General features: G+C 40.6%; 1 long non-coding RNA gene across 1 annotated transcript in view; it reads right to left on the bottom strand.

The window, feature by feature from the left end:
* Nucleotides 1-5,964: 5,964 nt before the first annotated feature.
* The window catches only part of LOC109317318, a 16,265-nt gene continuing 5,545 nt past the window's right edge, over nt 5,965-16,684 (bottom strand). Inside the window, exons 3-4 of the long non-coding RNA XR_002103025.1 lie at nt 6,384-6,491; nt 5,965-6,173 (exon numbers count right to left, since the gene is read on the bottom strand). This is a non-coding gene — a long non-coding RNA (uncharacterized LOC109317318). The remainder of the gene's footprint in view (nt 6,174-6,383; nt 6,492-16,684) is intronic.

The raw sequence follows: 16,684 nt of genomic DNA, 5'->3' as shown, positions 1-16,684 counted from the left end.
TTTCTTTCTGCCTTTGGAGAAAAGAATTGGTTCGCAAATACCTGCCTTCAGAGAAAAGGCTTTCTTTGCAAATATCTGCCTTATGGAGAAAAGGCTTCCTTTGCAAATACCTGCCTTCAGAGAAAAGGCTTTCTTTGCAAATACCTGCCTTCAGAGAAAAGGCTTTCTTTGCAAATATCTGCCCTTGGAGAAGAGGCTTTCTTTGCAAATATCTACTTGGTCTAATAAAAGAGAGCACCTCTTCCACGAGTTTTGATCCCTTTTGCCTCGAGACCAATACAACTACAACTGGGATACCTGACTGTATTTGGAGAAACATCCCCGCCCTTCCCTACTTATCCTTCCCTGGGGGTGTGGGTGAGAGACAGGGACACAGCAGGTCTCCTCAGATTAGGAGTCCAAGGCCCAGATTCTGCTCTGGTGTAAGTCTGGAGTAGCTCCAGCCAACACCAGGAGTGCTAAAGTGAGGGCAGAATCAGGACCTTTGCCTTTAACACAGGGTAACTCCTAATTCTAACTGCAAACTTCAATTTGCCCATACTCACAGAGCCATAATTACAGCCTCTACATGCTAAACACAGACTTACTGGCTCCTCTAACAGCAAAAGGACACCAATGCTACTAGGAGTGGAAAGACCCTTTCCAGCACCACAGCTACCTCCATCCCTTGAGAGATTCTGTACCATGTTGAAGGACATCTCATCACCTTTCTCTTGCCTGGGGTATAACCATCTCCCCCCACCCACCACCATCACCACACCTCGACTTTTAATAACCATTCATTTGACTCATATTTGGATGAGGGGAGGTACAAGGAAAAGAAAGGAAAACAGAATCTGTGGGTGCCCCGAAGTAGGTAAATCACACAGGACCCAACTCTTGCCTGATACATGTCAGTTAAAAGCAACTGAGCTGTGTTAGGAATAGACCTGACCAAGAAAGTCAACAGGCTACGCTGAAATATAATCATATTCTCTGTAGAAGAGCATAATTCCTCAGTCCTTGCAAAAGGAGAAGCTTTCACAGATGAAGAAAATTCGCAAAGAATGGCCATTACTTCTACAAAACCACTTCTCAAATGTGGCTTATGGAAAAGATTTGAAGAGAGACTGGGCAATTTTGATACTGTAACCATCTGGGATGAAAAACGATTTTATTTTTCTGCCGGGGTCCAAATTTTGTATAAGACTCATTTTTAAACTAATTTCAAACTGAATTAGATAACGGATTTCCTTGTGAATTCAGAGAACATTCATTTTGAACCCAAAGGGTAAGTGTTGTCATTTTGGGGAACACAAACTGTATTCCTCAGATATGACTCAGCTTTCAGTGCAGAACTCCGCTTTGCCTCAACTCTGGCATTATTCAGTGGGTCCATCATAATACTTGTGTAAGCAGTGTCTATCCATGAGTGAGGACAAGGGGAGACCAAAAAAATGGAGACATGGGAAAGTCAAATAATTTTCAAGATCCTTTAGTTCAAGATGACAATGTTTTTAGGAGAACCACAAATTATGGTAATAATTTGGAACAAACAGGCTAGGCTCCTTGAGGAAAGAAAGGGAGATAGGAAATAAGATTCAGTACTAATGAAGCCTACGTGTCACCCCATTCCTACAATCCTCTAGATAAGGGTGAATGGATCATGTTTTTATTGCTCCTGTTGCAAAAGAATTCTGTTTATGGGGCTGAGCTATATATGTTTCTAGACAGCTCATTTCAATGATGCATAGTTGTGCAAAAATCTCTTTCTTCTTTGGATTCTGCCTTCCACTGTATAGAAAATAAATCCCATACAATCTACTGTAAATTATGTAACAGAGTCAGGACTCCTGGGTTCAATTCCTGTACCTGTCTCTTATTCATTGATGGGAAAGTAAGCAGTTTACTCAACCTCTCTCTCTCTCAAATAAAATGACATAAGGATCATCTTCAAGGAGGTTAAGTTGCTTAATTGATGCTTATAAAAAAATTGAGATCATTGAGTGATAGGAATGCACTAAAGAATGCAAAAGGATTTCATTTACAAATGTTTACAACTATCATTTGGTGCCTCCAGGGTTAATTTTGCACCATTTTCAGCTGGAAATAAAAAATTAAAGCTAAAGGAACCGTAAACAGAATTTGAAGAAAAAAGTCAATACCTGAGGACAACACATCAAAAGATCTCTTATTCCTGGTCCATCACGTTTGTGAAACTTCACTAGCACACAGTGATGGAGCTGAGCTGTAAAGGCACAGAGTGGATACATGAAATACACATTTACTCCAATGGTTTCTGAGGTCACCTCCATACCAAATGGGTTCCAAAAAACATTGAACAATAAGCTGGGAGGCCATAAAAGAGCCAGTAATTGTTCTTGCTCAACAGCACACTGCTGCGCTTGATGGAAAAAACCCACCTAAAACAGTTGCTGTAACAGACTTGAGAACATCACCACTGCCAAACCAATTGTCTATATAAAGAGGTGTCTACGCTGCAAGACTGTCAGAGAAAAATGCCTTGAATACCATCTTTAAAGTCTTAGGGTCTCAGTACTATAACACTCCTTCTCCTGGTCTGTCCACCAAATCGTATTTGTGGCAAACCCAACTAATTATCTATTCTCACCTGTGCCACTGAGTCAATGTTTGATACTTTGGTATGCCACTGCTATGAGAAGGGGAGCACAAACTGAAGAAAGGGCAGATGCTAGGGACTTCAATCAGCATACTTGGAAATACAATTAACCGTAACATTTGACAAGAAATGCATCTGATGGCGAGTAAAGTCTGGCCTCAGACAGAACTCCGCTTTTATCTGCCATTTGTGCATGCTGTGCATACCAGGGAGAAGGTCCAAAGCATGGTATCTGTGAGATCATAAGGCATGGCTGTCCATGGCTGGAACAGCTTTCTATGCAGTATTTTAATAAGGCATATTGTCACAAAAAATACCAGTTGCTTTTTGATGTTGGGGTTTAATCAGACTGCAGAGGAGGTCAGGGCTAAGGGTCAGGGCATATGATGGCAAACAGGTAGAGAGAAGAAAGGTGAAGTAATAGAGGTATGGGGAGAGAGAGAAAAGGGCTACATCTAGAAAGAAAAAGCTTATTCTTCCCTTGCACTATGGGTTAAATTTCACAAGAAGCTGTGTTTGTTTTCTGATACAGACTGCATATTCCCCATCTGGGATTCTCCGCCTAGAATCTGCCAGTCTGAAGTTTGGATGCAGCTGCTGACACAGAGAAACTATGAGGGCGGCAAAAAAACTTTCTTTAGCATCTCTATGACAGTAACAGAATGCACAGGCAGAAGGAAAATGCTTCTGGGAGACAGGGGCATCTATAAAGGAAAAGAATAGGATTGTGAGTGAGGAAGTCCTGAATTCTCTCCTGTGCCAGTTACCCATTGGGTGGTCTTGAATAAGTCTTTAACTTCTTTGTGCGTTAGGTATTCATACCTATTCCACAAAACATGCCTACGAGTGGGTGGTTAATTACTGTGTGGTTGACTAGTTAATAGCTGTAAAAGCCCTTTGAACATATTAAGTATTATGCAGATATGGAGTAAGATTGTCCCTAAGGTATTCCATGTCATCGTTATCTTCAACTCTCCACAGAAAGCATGGGGAATAAAAAGCCCACCTTCTCTCCCAAAATTACAGCACCATTAGTGAAGGAACAGCTATGTATGAGCAGGTGTAATATATATTCTGTCCAAGAGGGGGCCACAGTTCACTAATATGCCAAAACATGAAAAAAGACAATTGACAACTCTTCCTTTAAACTTAAGGCAAACCTATTTTCAACAGAAACAAACTGGGACTGATCCTGGCTGTATCTATAGAATCTCTCCTAGAGACAAATACTTTTTAGTGCTTGAGAAAACTTTAGACCTTTCCTAAGTTAATTCAGCCATATTTGTTAAAACCACAATTAAACAAACCAAACCAAACAAAACTGATTAACGCAAAATATAAATGTTAAGGATAGGATTCTGTTTAACTTCGTTGAAGGCCACAGTGCAGCTTGTGACTAACTCCGAGATAACCGACTATTATGTGGGAGCAATTCTATTACTTCGTTTGGGCACGTGAATGCCTCCATTATAGAACAGGATTGTTCTCCAGAAACACACAGATATCTCCTTATCTGGGTAGCTCAGAATTTGGCTACCAGGTACAACACCATTCTGATCTGCAAACATTATATCTGCAAATGTGATTTTGAAATCAAGATATGTTAAGATACCCACTTCTGCACCTCAGTGTTCAAATCTCTCTCATGACTACAACCGGAGATATAAAGCTGCTAAATGGAGATGCCCAAGTTTGAAGACAGGGTTCTGCATCTCCCTTACACAGCAATAAGCCACACTTGACAGTCAGTGGAATCTTCCAGCTGAGTTTGTAAAGAAGCTTTCAGTTACTATTTCTCTTCAAATGAAAGAGAAAGTTTTCTGATGTAAGATTAATTTGGGTTATTTTTTTCATTTGAGAAACTGTCCTGAAGGAACCCACAGTGATTTGTAATAAATCAGCACCCATGCCATCCATATGTCAGACAAAGAACTAATCACTGATACATTTTCATGCAGAAGGAGGGGCTTAGTTAATTTAGTGGTTCCTGCAATGATAGTATATGTGAGAGGACAGTGGAATCTGATAAGATGTACCTTAGCTATGCACAATGTATCTAAAGTGAAAAGACAATAAGTATGTCCAAGCCACCAGTATTGTATCACACTATTTGGCAGTAATGCAATTTTCATATCTGTGTAATAGGTAAACGCTGCTGGAGTAGTCAAGAACATCTGCTGTTTTACTTTTGGCCTGAACATAATAACAAATATGTAATTAAATGATGTGCAGCACTTTGGAGGGCTCAATTACTGGGGAAAAGACTCCAATAAAAAGCTAGTTGTTCTTAGCAGACATTGCACATTTTCCCTTCCCCCTCTTTCACATTCATAACCTTTCTTAAATAAAACGTGAGCTGAAAAAATGCTTCTAAGCTTCTGATATGCCATGCAGGTGGGCAAGATGCCAAGCCTTCAGCTTGTACTGAATCTTTTAAAAGGTTTTTAGTTTGCATTTTCAAAGCACCCAAGAGCCCCGGACCTGGATTACAAACACATTGTGTTTGGTGCTGTATGAACATAAAACTGAAAAAGGGTCCCTGCATGGAGGATCATACAGTGATAAAAAGGAACTGTAGAGGTGCAAGACAGCAGTGTTTCAGACCACCTGGAGTGGTTGTTGTTGTGACAAAAAACAATTATTTATTGTAGTAATTACCAGAAGCCCAACTCAGGCTCAAACCTTGCCATGCTGGGCACTGCCCAAAAGGAGAAATGCACAGCAAACTAGGGAGATGGCTGGGCTAGCATAGTTGGAATACAAGGAAGAGAATGACTAGGCTCACCTGATGGCTGCATCTCCTTCTCCATGCAGAAAGTGAAGAGGAGGATCAAATTCTTCTCTGAAATCACACTTGCTACTTCCCCTATTGCTGTGGAGACTGCTCTGCAGTTCTGGAGATCCAGATGTGCAAGGGTGTGCGCCAGAAAGGTTACACATCATGCCCACTGATCACTCCTTGCCTAGCACAAAATATAAGTAGTCAATTCACAGAGCAAGTGGCTGTTCTAGCTTGCTTGTTTAGGCCTTTCCCCACCCCTCCACCCCTGCTAGCAAGGAATGACTTGACCGGATGTTACTAGCACAAGCCCACTCCCAAAGGGCGAAACAACATTAGCACTTAGATTTCCTAACTTCCATAGCTGGGCTTAAGCTATGACTCAGCTGTGACACCTCTCAAATTAAGATCTAATCAGGAGTACCTGAAGCAAAAAGCACTATTATCCTGGTGTATGCAAGTGGCTTGGGTCTTCACTGGGGATTGGCTTCAGTTAGTTGTACTGGCAACTGTGAAAAAGGGGTTTTAACCCAGTTCTACTGCAGTGTGTCCACTTTACCAGGTGGTCCCACTGAAATTATTACTGCTCCAAGAAACAGCAGATGAGAACAGCACTTCAGAAGGCTCTGCACATACATGGACATTCTTCAAGGGATCAACAGAGACTTTTCCGTTGTCATCAGGTCTGTAGATACCTCTCTGTAGCATTATAGCTTTTATCCTAATTCATTTTTGACTGCTTTTAAAATTAACCTTCTTCTGTAGGGTGGGTTGCTATTGAAAGAGACATGAATCATCAGAAAGTAAAAAAAAAACCCAAAAATTAACTATAGGATTTCTCTCTCCCTCTTCCCCCTCTCCCCTCCAAAAAAAACCCACTGGATATTTTCCATGTCCTCATCACTCAACACCAATGTAAGCAACAAGCAGATCCTGCAACTGTTTGCGTTTCAAAAGTAACAGCCATATGTCAGCTATTTCCACCTCTTTCTCAACCTGTCGTACGAAGACTTCTTCATCCACATCTCCCTTTCTGTATGGAACACCTGCATCACAATACTAATCTGTACTCAATGTCATCTTCTATGATGTCTATAGAAAAAAAGATCAACCAATTAATGATAGCTAAACCTCTCCATGTAGGCAGTTCTCTTTGTCTGTAGTACACTTCACAGAAGTCACTGGGGCTCTGTGCTGGCAAGGAGCCTTCTGCAGTCAGTCGCAAGATCAGGGACAATCCCTTGATCCACACATAGTTACCATGGCTTCGTTTGAATATTGGATAATATCCCCCTCTACCTTTCTGATGCAACTCATCTCACAATAATGGCCCTGCTCTGCAAACATCCATGAATATATCTAATTGCATACATAATGAATAGGTTTCTACAGGGCCTACCGAGATAACAAGCATATCTTTTAACAAGTGTATCTTCTACAGTTGTGCAGCCCCACAGCACAGTGGGGCCCTAGGTCTCTGAATGCCACCCCAATATAACATTTCAAACAAAATAACAGATGGAGGAGAAATTCTTCTGAAAGGTCAGTTATGCTCAATCATTTGTTAAAAAAGCATCACCAGGAACACTAGAAATATCAATCATAACAACATTTTAAGCTATTATAGCAGCATATATACAACAACAACACCACTACACATATGATGACTATGTGTATATGTAGATGATGATAGATCACCAAATGTATAAGACCAAACAACAAAAACCAGAACTTTCAAAATATGTTTCATGTTCTTATGGAACCGAATAACAATGTGCACAAATATACCTCTGAACTCTATTGTAATATGGAATCACAATCTGCCTTTATAACAAAGCATATGTTAGGAGACCTAAATATAATTAAAAACCAGGATGCTATACCGCTGTATTTCTTGTCCACCAAGGACTATACCTGGGCTTGAGCACTATAAAGCACATGGAGACATCTAGTGGCTCAGTAATATTTGACATGGACAAATGCCTAAAACCTAGGTAATTCTGATTACCAGAAAAGGGGCTTATACCTTTTTCTCTGCAGTTCAACAAGTGGCATTTGTGAGCATCATATGACTTCTATGACTTCTATTTGTCTGCCCTGCTTTACAGTATCTGACTCATTGCTTGGTAGAGTACTTTGAAGTGCTCCAAATGTGAAAAGCCTGACAGGTATATAAAAATAATTTCTGTTATTTTTCATCAAGACCCAAAGTAACATGTTTACCTCTGATCTGTACTGAAATCCTTCACTTTACAATGTGTATGCTTCTTTTGAGCTTGGATAAAATCTAGGAAGGTTTTCTTTATTCTAAATTCTTAATATCTTACAGACATAAAATGTTGCTTTTAAATATTCTATTTTGTCTTTTTGTTCATCAAAAAAATTATACAAAACCTTTTATTGAAAGATACAGATCTAATGATCTCTGCAATGGTAAAAATATAGCATTTTTTTTTAGGCACATCTCTAAACGATTGCACATCATTCACTTGAAAGCAAAGTCACCATATGGGCAGTCATAAGCCATCCCTTTTGATGCAATAAAATCTATATTATTTTTAAGATGATTAATCTAAGATGAAATATGATACAACTGCACTCTGCTTGTGTGTTTACACATTTGATAATTGACAAACACCATAAGGGGAAGTTAATCTGATAAAAGAAAAATGCTTAAGTGGTTGGATTTACACCATGAAGGGAATTTGTGGATGAAATTGCCAATTGGGTGATCAAAATTTGAACTCCACTAATCCATTTTAATTCATAAGGCTCAGGCATTCTCTCTAATACTTAATTCATTTCTTGACCAACAACCAGATGAAATCAGCTGTGCTTAAAATTTCACTTAAATTTTCATGTCCTCCAGTTGGACAGATGAAATTATAATAAAAACCAAGAGACCTTGTTTTCATGCCTTTCTTTTATTTTCACAAATGAGCATTCTGCCTCTCCCAGCATTCACTTGTCATGCATCCAGGCCTTTGTTGCTGTTCCTGCTGCTGGATTAAGGGCAAAGGGCAGGCATCCAATGTGCTGAAACCACTGTACAAAGAGCTCAGCAGGCAGATGCAAAATGTCCATCAGTGTTATTCCTCCCTCCTCCTTCTCCTCAACCTTTAAAATCATCCTCTAAGTGCCCATTGCCAATGAACCTTATTTCTGTGGTTCTCACTAGCTGACGTTACTTGCAGGGTGTGGTGCCTTGAGAGGAGCAGAGGATATTAAGAGTGCTGTGTGTATATAGAAAATGTGCTTTCTGAGAAAACAAAAGAACCAAAAGCAGCAGGAGCCTAGACAAGCAATTCGGCAGCTCAGCTATTTGTTATTTGTGGTTAAAAAAGAAAAAAGGGTTTCACATTCAAGCAATATGGGAATTCACTTGGGAGCTTCTTTAGAACTTCATACACATGGCTGTGCAGAGTACTGTGTGGTTTGGAGCTGGCAGGGGTGCTGCTGTCTGTGAGCATTAGTATAGTTAGAGGGCAAGGGACAAGAAATACCAGGTGACTCTGTTTCTGTTCCGCCTGAACAGAGGAAAATGACTGACATACCTAGCTATTTCAGTCTCAGTCAGAGGTGCTGTTGTTCTCAAAAGGCTGTTACTGAACAAATTCAGATCCCTCTCATCAAGTGGGAAGTTACTGGCACCTTTGTTATTCCAAACTTGCACAGTCCTGGAGAGGAGAGTCCTACTAATTGGTTAATCTGGCGATGTACCAACGAAGGCCAACAGATAGTCAGGGACTATTACTGGCAGTACTTGAGTTTTGTTAGATGAAGATGGATGGAACTGCAGGTCACAAGGCGCAGAGTGACATGTAAAGGAGTGGGTTTATTTTTTTAAGCTTTACACAATGTTGTGTGAAAGAGCCATTAAACAGCCCCGGTTGCCCTGGAAAATACTCTGATATCCCAAGTGCAGGGCTGGCTCCACATGACTCCCTGCCACTGTAAAAGGCATGCTGACATCAGAAGATGGAGGAAGTGAGTACAGATATGCCATGCCTAAACTCTGGGCATTCCTAGCTGCCTACACCATCTATGGGGAACATCCAAATCTGGGTGCACAATTAAGGCAGTCTTAAGGGCCAGTTGATCAGGTTTTGCACATTCTCATAGTAGCTTCAGTGAAGTGCATAGGCTGGCAGACTTGACTGCATCTTTCCCAGGAAACCTAAGAATCATGTGCTCCAGAGCAGAGACAAATGCAGTTGTCTGGCAACAATGCAATATGTAAAGAAGAGCAGGAGGTTACCTGGAGTACATTTTGAGGTATTTGTTGAGATATGGGTGCAAGAGGCCTCGTCTGCCAGCAAGCCAGGTCCTCATCTATGGGTTCACACACAGAGTGAGGGATGGCTTTTTTAGCTGCGTGGACTACAGTGAGGTATGCAAACTGATGCATCTCTCTTCAGACACTAGTATACCACACGCTAAGTTATCCCTCCTCATCCCTGTTCCTGAAATGGGCTTTGCTGCCTACAGAAATACCAAGCCACCTGGTGACTACTGTCCTTCCTCCCCCACCCCAATTTCATCAAACAATATAACATCTTAAAATTGAGCTATGAATAATTAAGGGCCTTAGCGACCAGGAGGATGCACTCTGCTTTTCATGCTGAATATAATACAGCAGAGGGTTTTTCCTTTCCCTCTTGTTAGCGAGATATAGTTATTATGTGGCCATTTCAGAGGTACAATTAGGTAATTTAATAATGCAGCACTAGCATACCTCCAGTCCCATCAACATTGTAAGTAAATCGGGGTGGAAATAATCTCCCATTTCATATGACTCAATGTACAGCTTCTCAGTGCTTGGGTTAGGCAGGAGGGAAAACAGAAATTGTCTGTGATTAGCCCAATACACTGAGCAAATCAAAGCGAGTCAAAGTATCCTTAATGGAGCCGAGCCTGTTTACAATATAAATGATCCATGCCACTAGCCTGCTTCAGCTTTCCCCATGTCATCACCCTCATGCACAGACTCTGCCCTGTGTGCCCAGGTCTGGAAATAAAAGCAAGTGGCAAGGGCACCTGAAATTATTGTGTAGGGCTTCAGTTAGAGACAGTGCAGACACCACTGACTTCATACCTGGCTTGTCAAGGTGTGGAACATATTTTGTTAATTGTCTTTGGTTTCCCACAGAATGGGAAACTACCAAACTCACCAGGATCCATGACAGCTGGTAGATACCATGTGCCATCTACTGTACTACTTGCCAGTAAAATGTTGTACTGTTCCTGCCTAACCGCCTCCTATACAACAACTGAGAAGCAATCCTATATGACCTTAATCTTATACCATCTTTAGTTTGGAAGAGCAGGAAGGCTTTGTTTCTCCATACATTTCCATGGTTGGGACAAGAGGACTCGCATGAAAGGCTGGAAGAAGCCAGATCCAAAAGGAAATCTAGGTCCATCTCTTAGATAGTTCAAGAGCCCCTATGTAACTAGAGAGCTAGAAAAGCCCATTTTCAGTTGCACTAAAGAATAGTGTTGGATTACTCATAATATAACCCCTGTCTTTAATAAATTCAATTGAGTGAGTGAGGTAATGGTGAAGGGAGGATATAGCTGTATGAACATTGAAGTAAATTCTGGTTAAAGAGAATATTCCTGCAAAAAGGCAAATGGAATTGGATTAAGCCAAGCCAGTTCAGGTAAAATACATGTCTCCATAGCACACATATGCTCCTTCATGCATACTGTCACCCGTTTCTATCATTGTGGTTTAAGAGTTTGGGAATAATTCACAGCCTTTTATTTTTTATTACTTTTTTCCAGTTTCCAAGAAAAGGCACAATCAGAAATCCTAAAATAAGACAGGGTAAAGCTAAACACCAAAGTCTAATCACTCCATCTCACCTGTCTTTCACAGCCAGCTGGTTTTGTTGGTCTCATTGGGTAGACTAACATAGTCTCTGTTTCACAAAACATACTGTATTTCTGCATCCGTAATGTGGAGTTGCTAGAAAAGAAGTTATTGCAGTCTCTTGCAGACAAGTAATGCACTAATGCCATCTATTGTAATGAAGGGTAAGTTGACTTACTGCAAGCCATATGTAGCTAAAAGGAAACTTGATGTTGTATATCAGTCAGAGGCAAGAACAGTTCATTTGGAGACAGTGAGAGATGCCCAGATCAGGAGACATACTGTATACTATCATCATCAGTGGAAATTGGTGTGACGATACAGTCTTTTTGGTGTATGGTCTCATAACAGGACTGCAGTTCTTCTTTCCTTATATTGAAAATGCAGATAGAATTGCAATCAATTGCAATCAAAAGTATGTGAATACCACACTTACAACTCAAAGGGGTCCAAAATTAAAGATTTTTTAAGGGTTCAGAAATGAAAAAGGGTTGAAAACTACTGTTCTAGAGGATTTCTCTACGGGAGTACTACTACTATAAGTATGCAATAACAGGTATATGCATAAAGGCATATTGGCTTATTATGCAAACACTATTGATATTGTGGTGGTAGCCATAGTCAGCTTTTGAACACTTTGCCCCTAGGTTCATTTTGGGCTAATATTCTCTCTAAACCTCTACATCATCATCTACATCAGAGAGATAAAGGTTTCGCACCCAGGGGATGAAACAAGATGATGCTACCCAGGGACATTTTTTCATGTGATGAAACAGCCTTCCTCTTTCTCATACACTACCAATGACTACAACAGTACCACCCATTTTAAAATAAGCCTAAAAGCCTTTTTTCAGCACCTTTGGCATAACAATTATATAAGGAGATCATTGAAAAATGGATATAATGTAGCCAGGCAGTTTAAAATTCCTAATGTGTATTTATTGTAAACAAGGATTGACATCGAAGGTTTTATGTGGCCTGCATAGGTGGTGGTTAGGGGTGTTTGAGTTAACCCAGTATTCACCACCTCCTGCTTATAATGGTATAAACACTGTCAGGAGTAAAATCTCTCTGGGGCTAAACCTATCACATGGCTTCACAACTGATTTTTTCACGAATACACTTTCCTTGATTTAAGCAATTTAGCTGGTTAAGATGAATCCTGCTGTATATCCCATACCACCTTTGCACTGTTTGGAACGAACTCTTAGTACTGCTTTCATTAGGGGTAGATATATGGAGAACATAAGTGGATACAAATATTAGAATAGTAAGCCAGGCAACATTTGATGCATACTTTGTAGTATCAAAAACCCAATCAAATCTTTAGCTAAGAAAAGAACCAGTCAGTTCAGCATTCTGATAACCCCCTTTGCCCATTAAGGAAAATATTGCTGCTTTTCCAAATGAATTAACCTATTCTACTTGTCAAAAATCAGCTGAATGAGCCCTCTCCTGAGATTCAACAGACATAGTAAAGTGGAAATTGCTAAAAGAAGTTGGAGGCATAAAATAAGCATTCTATGTTGAGCAAAACACAGTGAAACTCTAGTTATTTATTACTTTTTTCTCAATAGAATCTGAAATCAGTAACAGTCTTATTATCATCTGCAGTACCTAGAGGCCTCAACTAAAATTGTGGCCTCACTGTGGTTGGATCTGTATATACACATAATAAAAAATAGCAACCCTGTGCTCAAGAGCCTGCAGTCTAAATACACAAGACAGACACATAGTTGGAAGGAAAATGACTTGCCCCAGTTGCACAGAAGGCCAGTGGTACAGAACAGAAACCACATTTCTAGTGTCCCAGTGCAACAGCCTGCCCACTAGACCATGTTACTGCTAAATTCTTAACAAAACAAGCAGATATCTAGAAACAACACACTAGAAACTCTGCAGCACACCACAGATACATGGGTCAGAGCCTCTGTTAGTTCAAATTGCAATGCCTCCATTGACTTCAAAACAATATTACCCCTAGAGTTTCACGGTGAGATAGAACTCAGATCCTTCTGCACATGCACTGGCACTGAAGAGTAACCGCTCTTCGCAGTACAGGACTTGTGGCAGAGAGCTGAGCAATTCTAATGCCATGCAACAGAGGGGAGCACTCTGCACACAAACGTGCACCAATAGGTCTGCTAGGAACTGAAGACTTAATTATGTTCTTCAACATGAACAACGAACTCTTGTCATAAGCAATCAAACTAAGGACCATGAAATCACTTGCTTAGTGGAAGTGGCCTTCTATTAAAGGTGAGGTGGAATTTACACAGTGCATATAGGAAAATTGGAATGCCTTTGAAATGCATTCAAAAGGTTGTCTAACTTTATCCTGACTGCATCCTTAGTCCAAAAAAAAGAGATTGTTCCAAGAAATCCTTTCACATTAGTAGAGGAAATGCAGATTCACAAAGTCAAGTTTTCACAGGACAGCAAAAATATGCAGGTCAGAGAAAAGATGCTGGTTTAAAAATCTAGTTGTAAAGTTTAAAACTTGAACACATGTTCTGTTTGGAAGCATGCCACTGCTGCACAAGGACTAGGCATCTTCAATAGGACTTCCTTCCTTTTCCCTCCCGTAGTTGTATATTCATCATTGCATTCACTCTTTGAATTGCTACATGTATTTGCACACTCATAGGAAGATAGCATAAGCTAGAACAATGTTTCTCCAATAGTGCGTTGTTCCACGTGGACTGATCACTAAAGGCAATGGGGCAACAGGAAGGGTTGGGAGGGAACTGAATGATGTTGAAAGCTTTTACTACAATCCATACTCTTACTTCATTGTTGCATAATAGTTAGTACAATGAGGCTCTAATTTTGGTTGGGGCCTCTAAGCACCTATTGGAATATAATTGATGCAGATGATATAATTAGATCATAGTGACTCATTTTACAGCCAAAAAATTATATCCAACACACAACAAAATAAAAGAGTACACTCAAACATGCATACATTTTGAAATCTGTAACAGCCTCCTGTGAGCTGGTCCCTAATCGGTCTCCATTCAATTGCTAGTAGCATTATACTTTTTTCCAACTTTTAAAAATGTTTTCACCATCCCATCCCACCAGTATAAGTTGCCAGAGCAGCCAATCCCTTGATCCTGCTGCAATGGTTTGCCAGAAAGGAAGGGAAAAAGGTAGAGGAAAATATACCAGGAAAAAATAAGTGCAGAGAGTTAAGAGTGGTCCTAAAGGGCACACAGCACGTGAGAAAACTTTTGAGCACAAACTACTTTTGGCATGTGGAGAACATAAATTTGTCTGACTTCCTTAGACACTTAAAATAAAAGAATATTGAATAATTGCTACTTAAGGTAGAACTAAAGGTTAGAGGAGAGCAATTACTGATTATCTGAAGGGTAATTGTAATGAACTAAGATGAAAAGGCATGTCATATTTTTAAGCCAGGCAGTATATTAAAAATGACCCCACAGACTAGTATTACTAATACAGGCTGGACTCCGAGTAGTAGTAAGGCTGCTATTTACAATATAGAGTTCTTACCAGAAAAAAAATCTACAGTGCTCGAATTTATAACATTAGATGTGCTCCTTGAATCAGAACACAGAGGTATTCTAATAGAATACCGGAGTTTGTATTTCACATGAAGTTAAATAAAAAGGGCAGGGGAGGGTTGTGGGGAAAAGCTATGCAACAGTGAAAGAGATGGTTTTATAAGAGATTAAATTTGCATTTCAAGTGACCTGATCATGATCTGGAGAACTCTATACAATGGGTATCAAATAATAATATAAAAAAAGCCCATAGCCATGGAGCAGAACATCCTTCCAGGCATTTAGGACATAAAATGGAGCAAGGGAATGAAAGCTTTATATTCAAATAGAAATCTACATAAAGTGATTTGGTTTGGGGTTTTCTTCCTTTTCTTTTTCTGAATTTATTTCAAAGCTGGTAAGGATAGAGTATGACACAAAACAGAGAGAGACTTTCATTTCATTTTGAAAGTAGTGAGTGAACATGAAAAATTTAAGATAAAGAAAGCAAAGGACCAAGTTCAATGATGGACATTCTTATTCCTAAAAACTTATTATCAGAGAGCTCAAGTATTCAGGAAATTATCTTCAGCCTTGCTGACTAGCCTTAATTATTTTCTTCCTGTCAACTGGCTTCTCTTCCCTTTTAACCCTATTGTCATCTCTCATTATTCAGGATATCCTATAACTAGGCTTGACTTCATTGTTGAATTAAGAGAATTTAATTCTGATACCATAAGATACTTAGCACATCCTTAATCTTAAGCACATAAATAGACCCACTGACTTGCTTAAATTTGCGCACTTTCTTAAGAATCTGACCAAATCCATTCTGGCCCTGATGTTCAGATGAGGACTACCCAACAAACAACATATGTCAGACAGAGATGTAGGTACTACTCAGCTCCTTTCTGAATGAGGAAAAACACCCATAACACACCACTAGCTCTTCTCTTCAAAAACCTCTGTGGCCCTACACTCCTTATCAAAACCCCTACGACTCTGGAGTTAGCACCAGGGGCATTACCTAGTAACAAACAAATTGCTACTCAGATTTCTTGTTTTCCAGCCAATCTTTAATAGATTACTTCTCTGAATCGAATCGGCATCCAAAGATATACATACGGGTTGTGTGGAGCTTCCGGTGCTGATTCAATTCAGAGGCGATTGGTTGGCCGAATCTCTGAATATTAATTAAATCAGGGGACCAACTAAAAGGTCCAAATCAATTCAAAGCTCTCTGAATTGATTCAGAGAAGATTTGGAGAGCTTTGGTGATTTGGGCAGTCCCTGCTCACTGCAGCAGGGAGCTGGACCCAGACCTCAAGCTGCCTTCTCTCCCAGCTCCCTACCCCTTAGGAGTACCCCACCTGCCCCAGCTCCAGCCCTTTAAAAAAATAAAAACAAAAAAACCCAGACTCACCAGCTCCTGCAGCAGCCTTGGGGCTTCGGGGGGCTCCTGGGAGACCCCCCCCCATGTGATATGGGGTAGTGGGGATTGCCCACCCACCTCCACCAGGCAGGAGCCTATGAGCCTGGTTTTTTACTTTGTTTGTGTGTTTTAAAGGACCATGAGCTGGGGTGGATGGGGCATCCATGGGAGGGGGCTGGGAGAGTGGTCAGGTGGTCAGGGGGCTTATGAGAGAGCCCCCCATGTGTTGTGGGGCAGTGGCAGGCAGCAGGGATCACCCCCCACCAGGCAGGAGCTGGTGAGTGGAGGCTTTTTGTTTTTCCAAAGTGCTGGCAGCTGGGGCCTGTCTGATTCAGAGATTCAGACAGGCCCCAGCTCCCAGCACTTTGGAAAAACTGGGGAGGAGGCTCTTCTCAGCCAGGCTGGCTGACCTGCTCCACCGGGCTTTAAACTAAGCCCGCTGGGGGATGGGGGGACTACTGCCCCTGCT

The sequence above is a fragment of the Crocodylus porosus genome, unplaced genomic scaffold (assembly GCF_001723895.1).
Source record: "Crocodylus porosus isolate Cpor-Errol unplaced genomic scaffold, CroPor_comp1, whole genome shotgun sequence".
NCBI classification, from domain to species: Eukaryota; Metazoa; Chordata; order Crocodylia; family Crocodylidae; genus Crocodylus; species Crocodylus porosus.
Note: the sequence above shows the minus strand (reverse complement) of the source record. Positions and strands in the feature narration are given on the sequence as shown.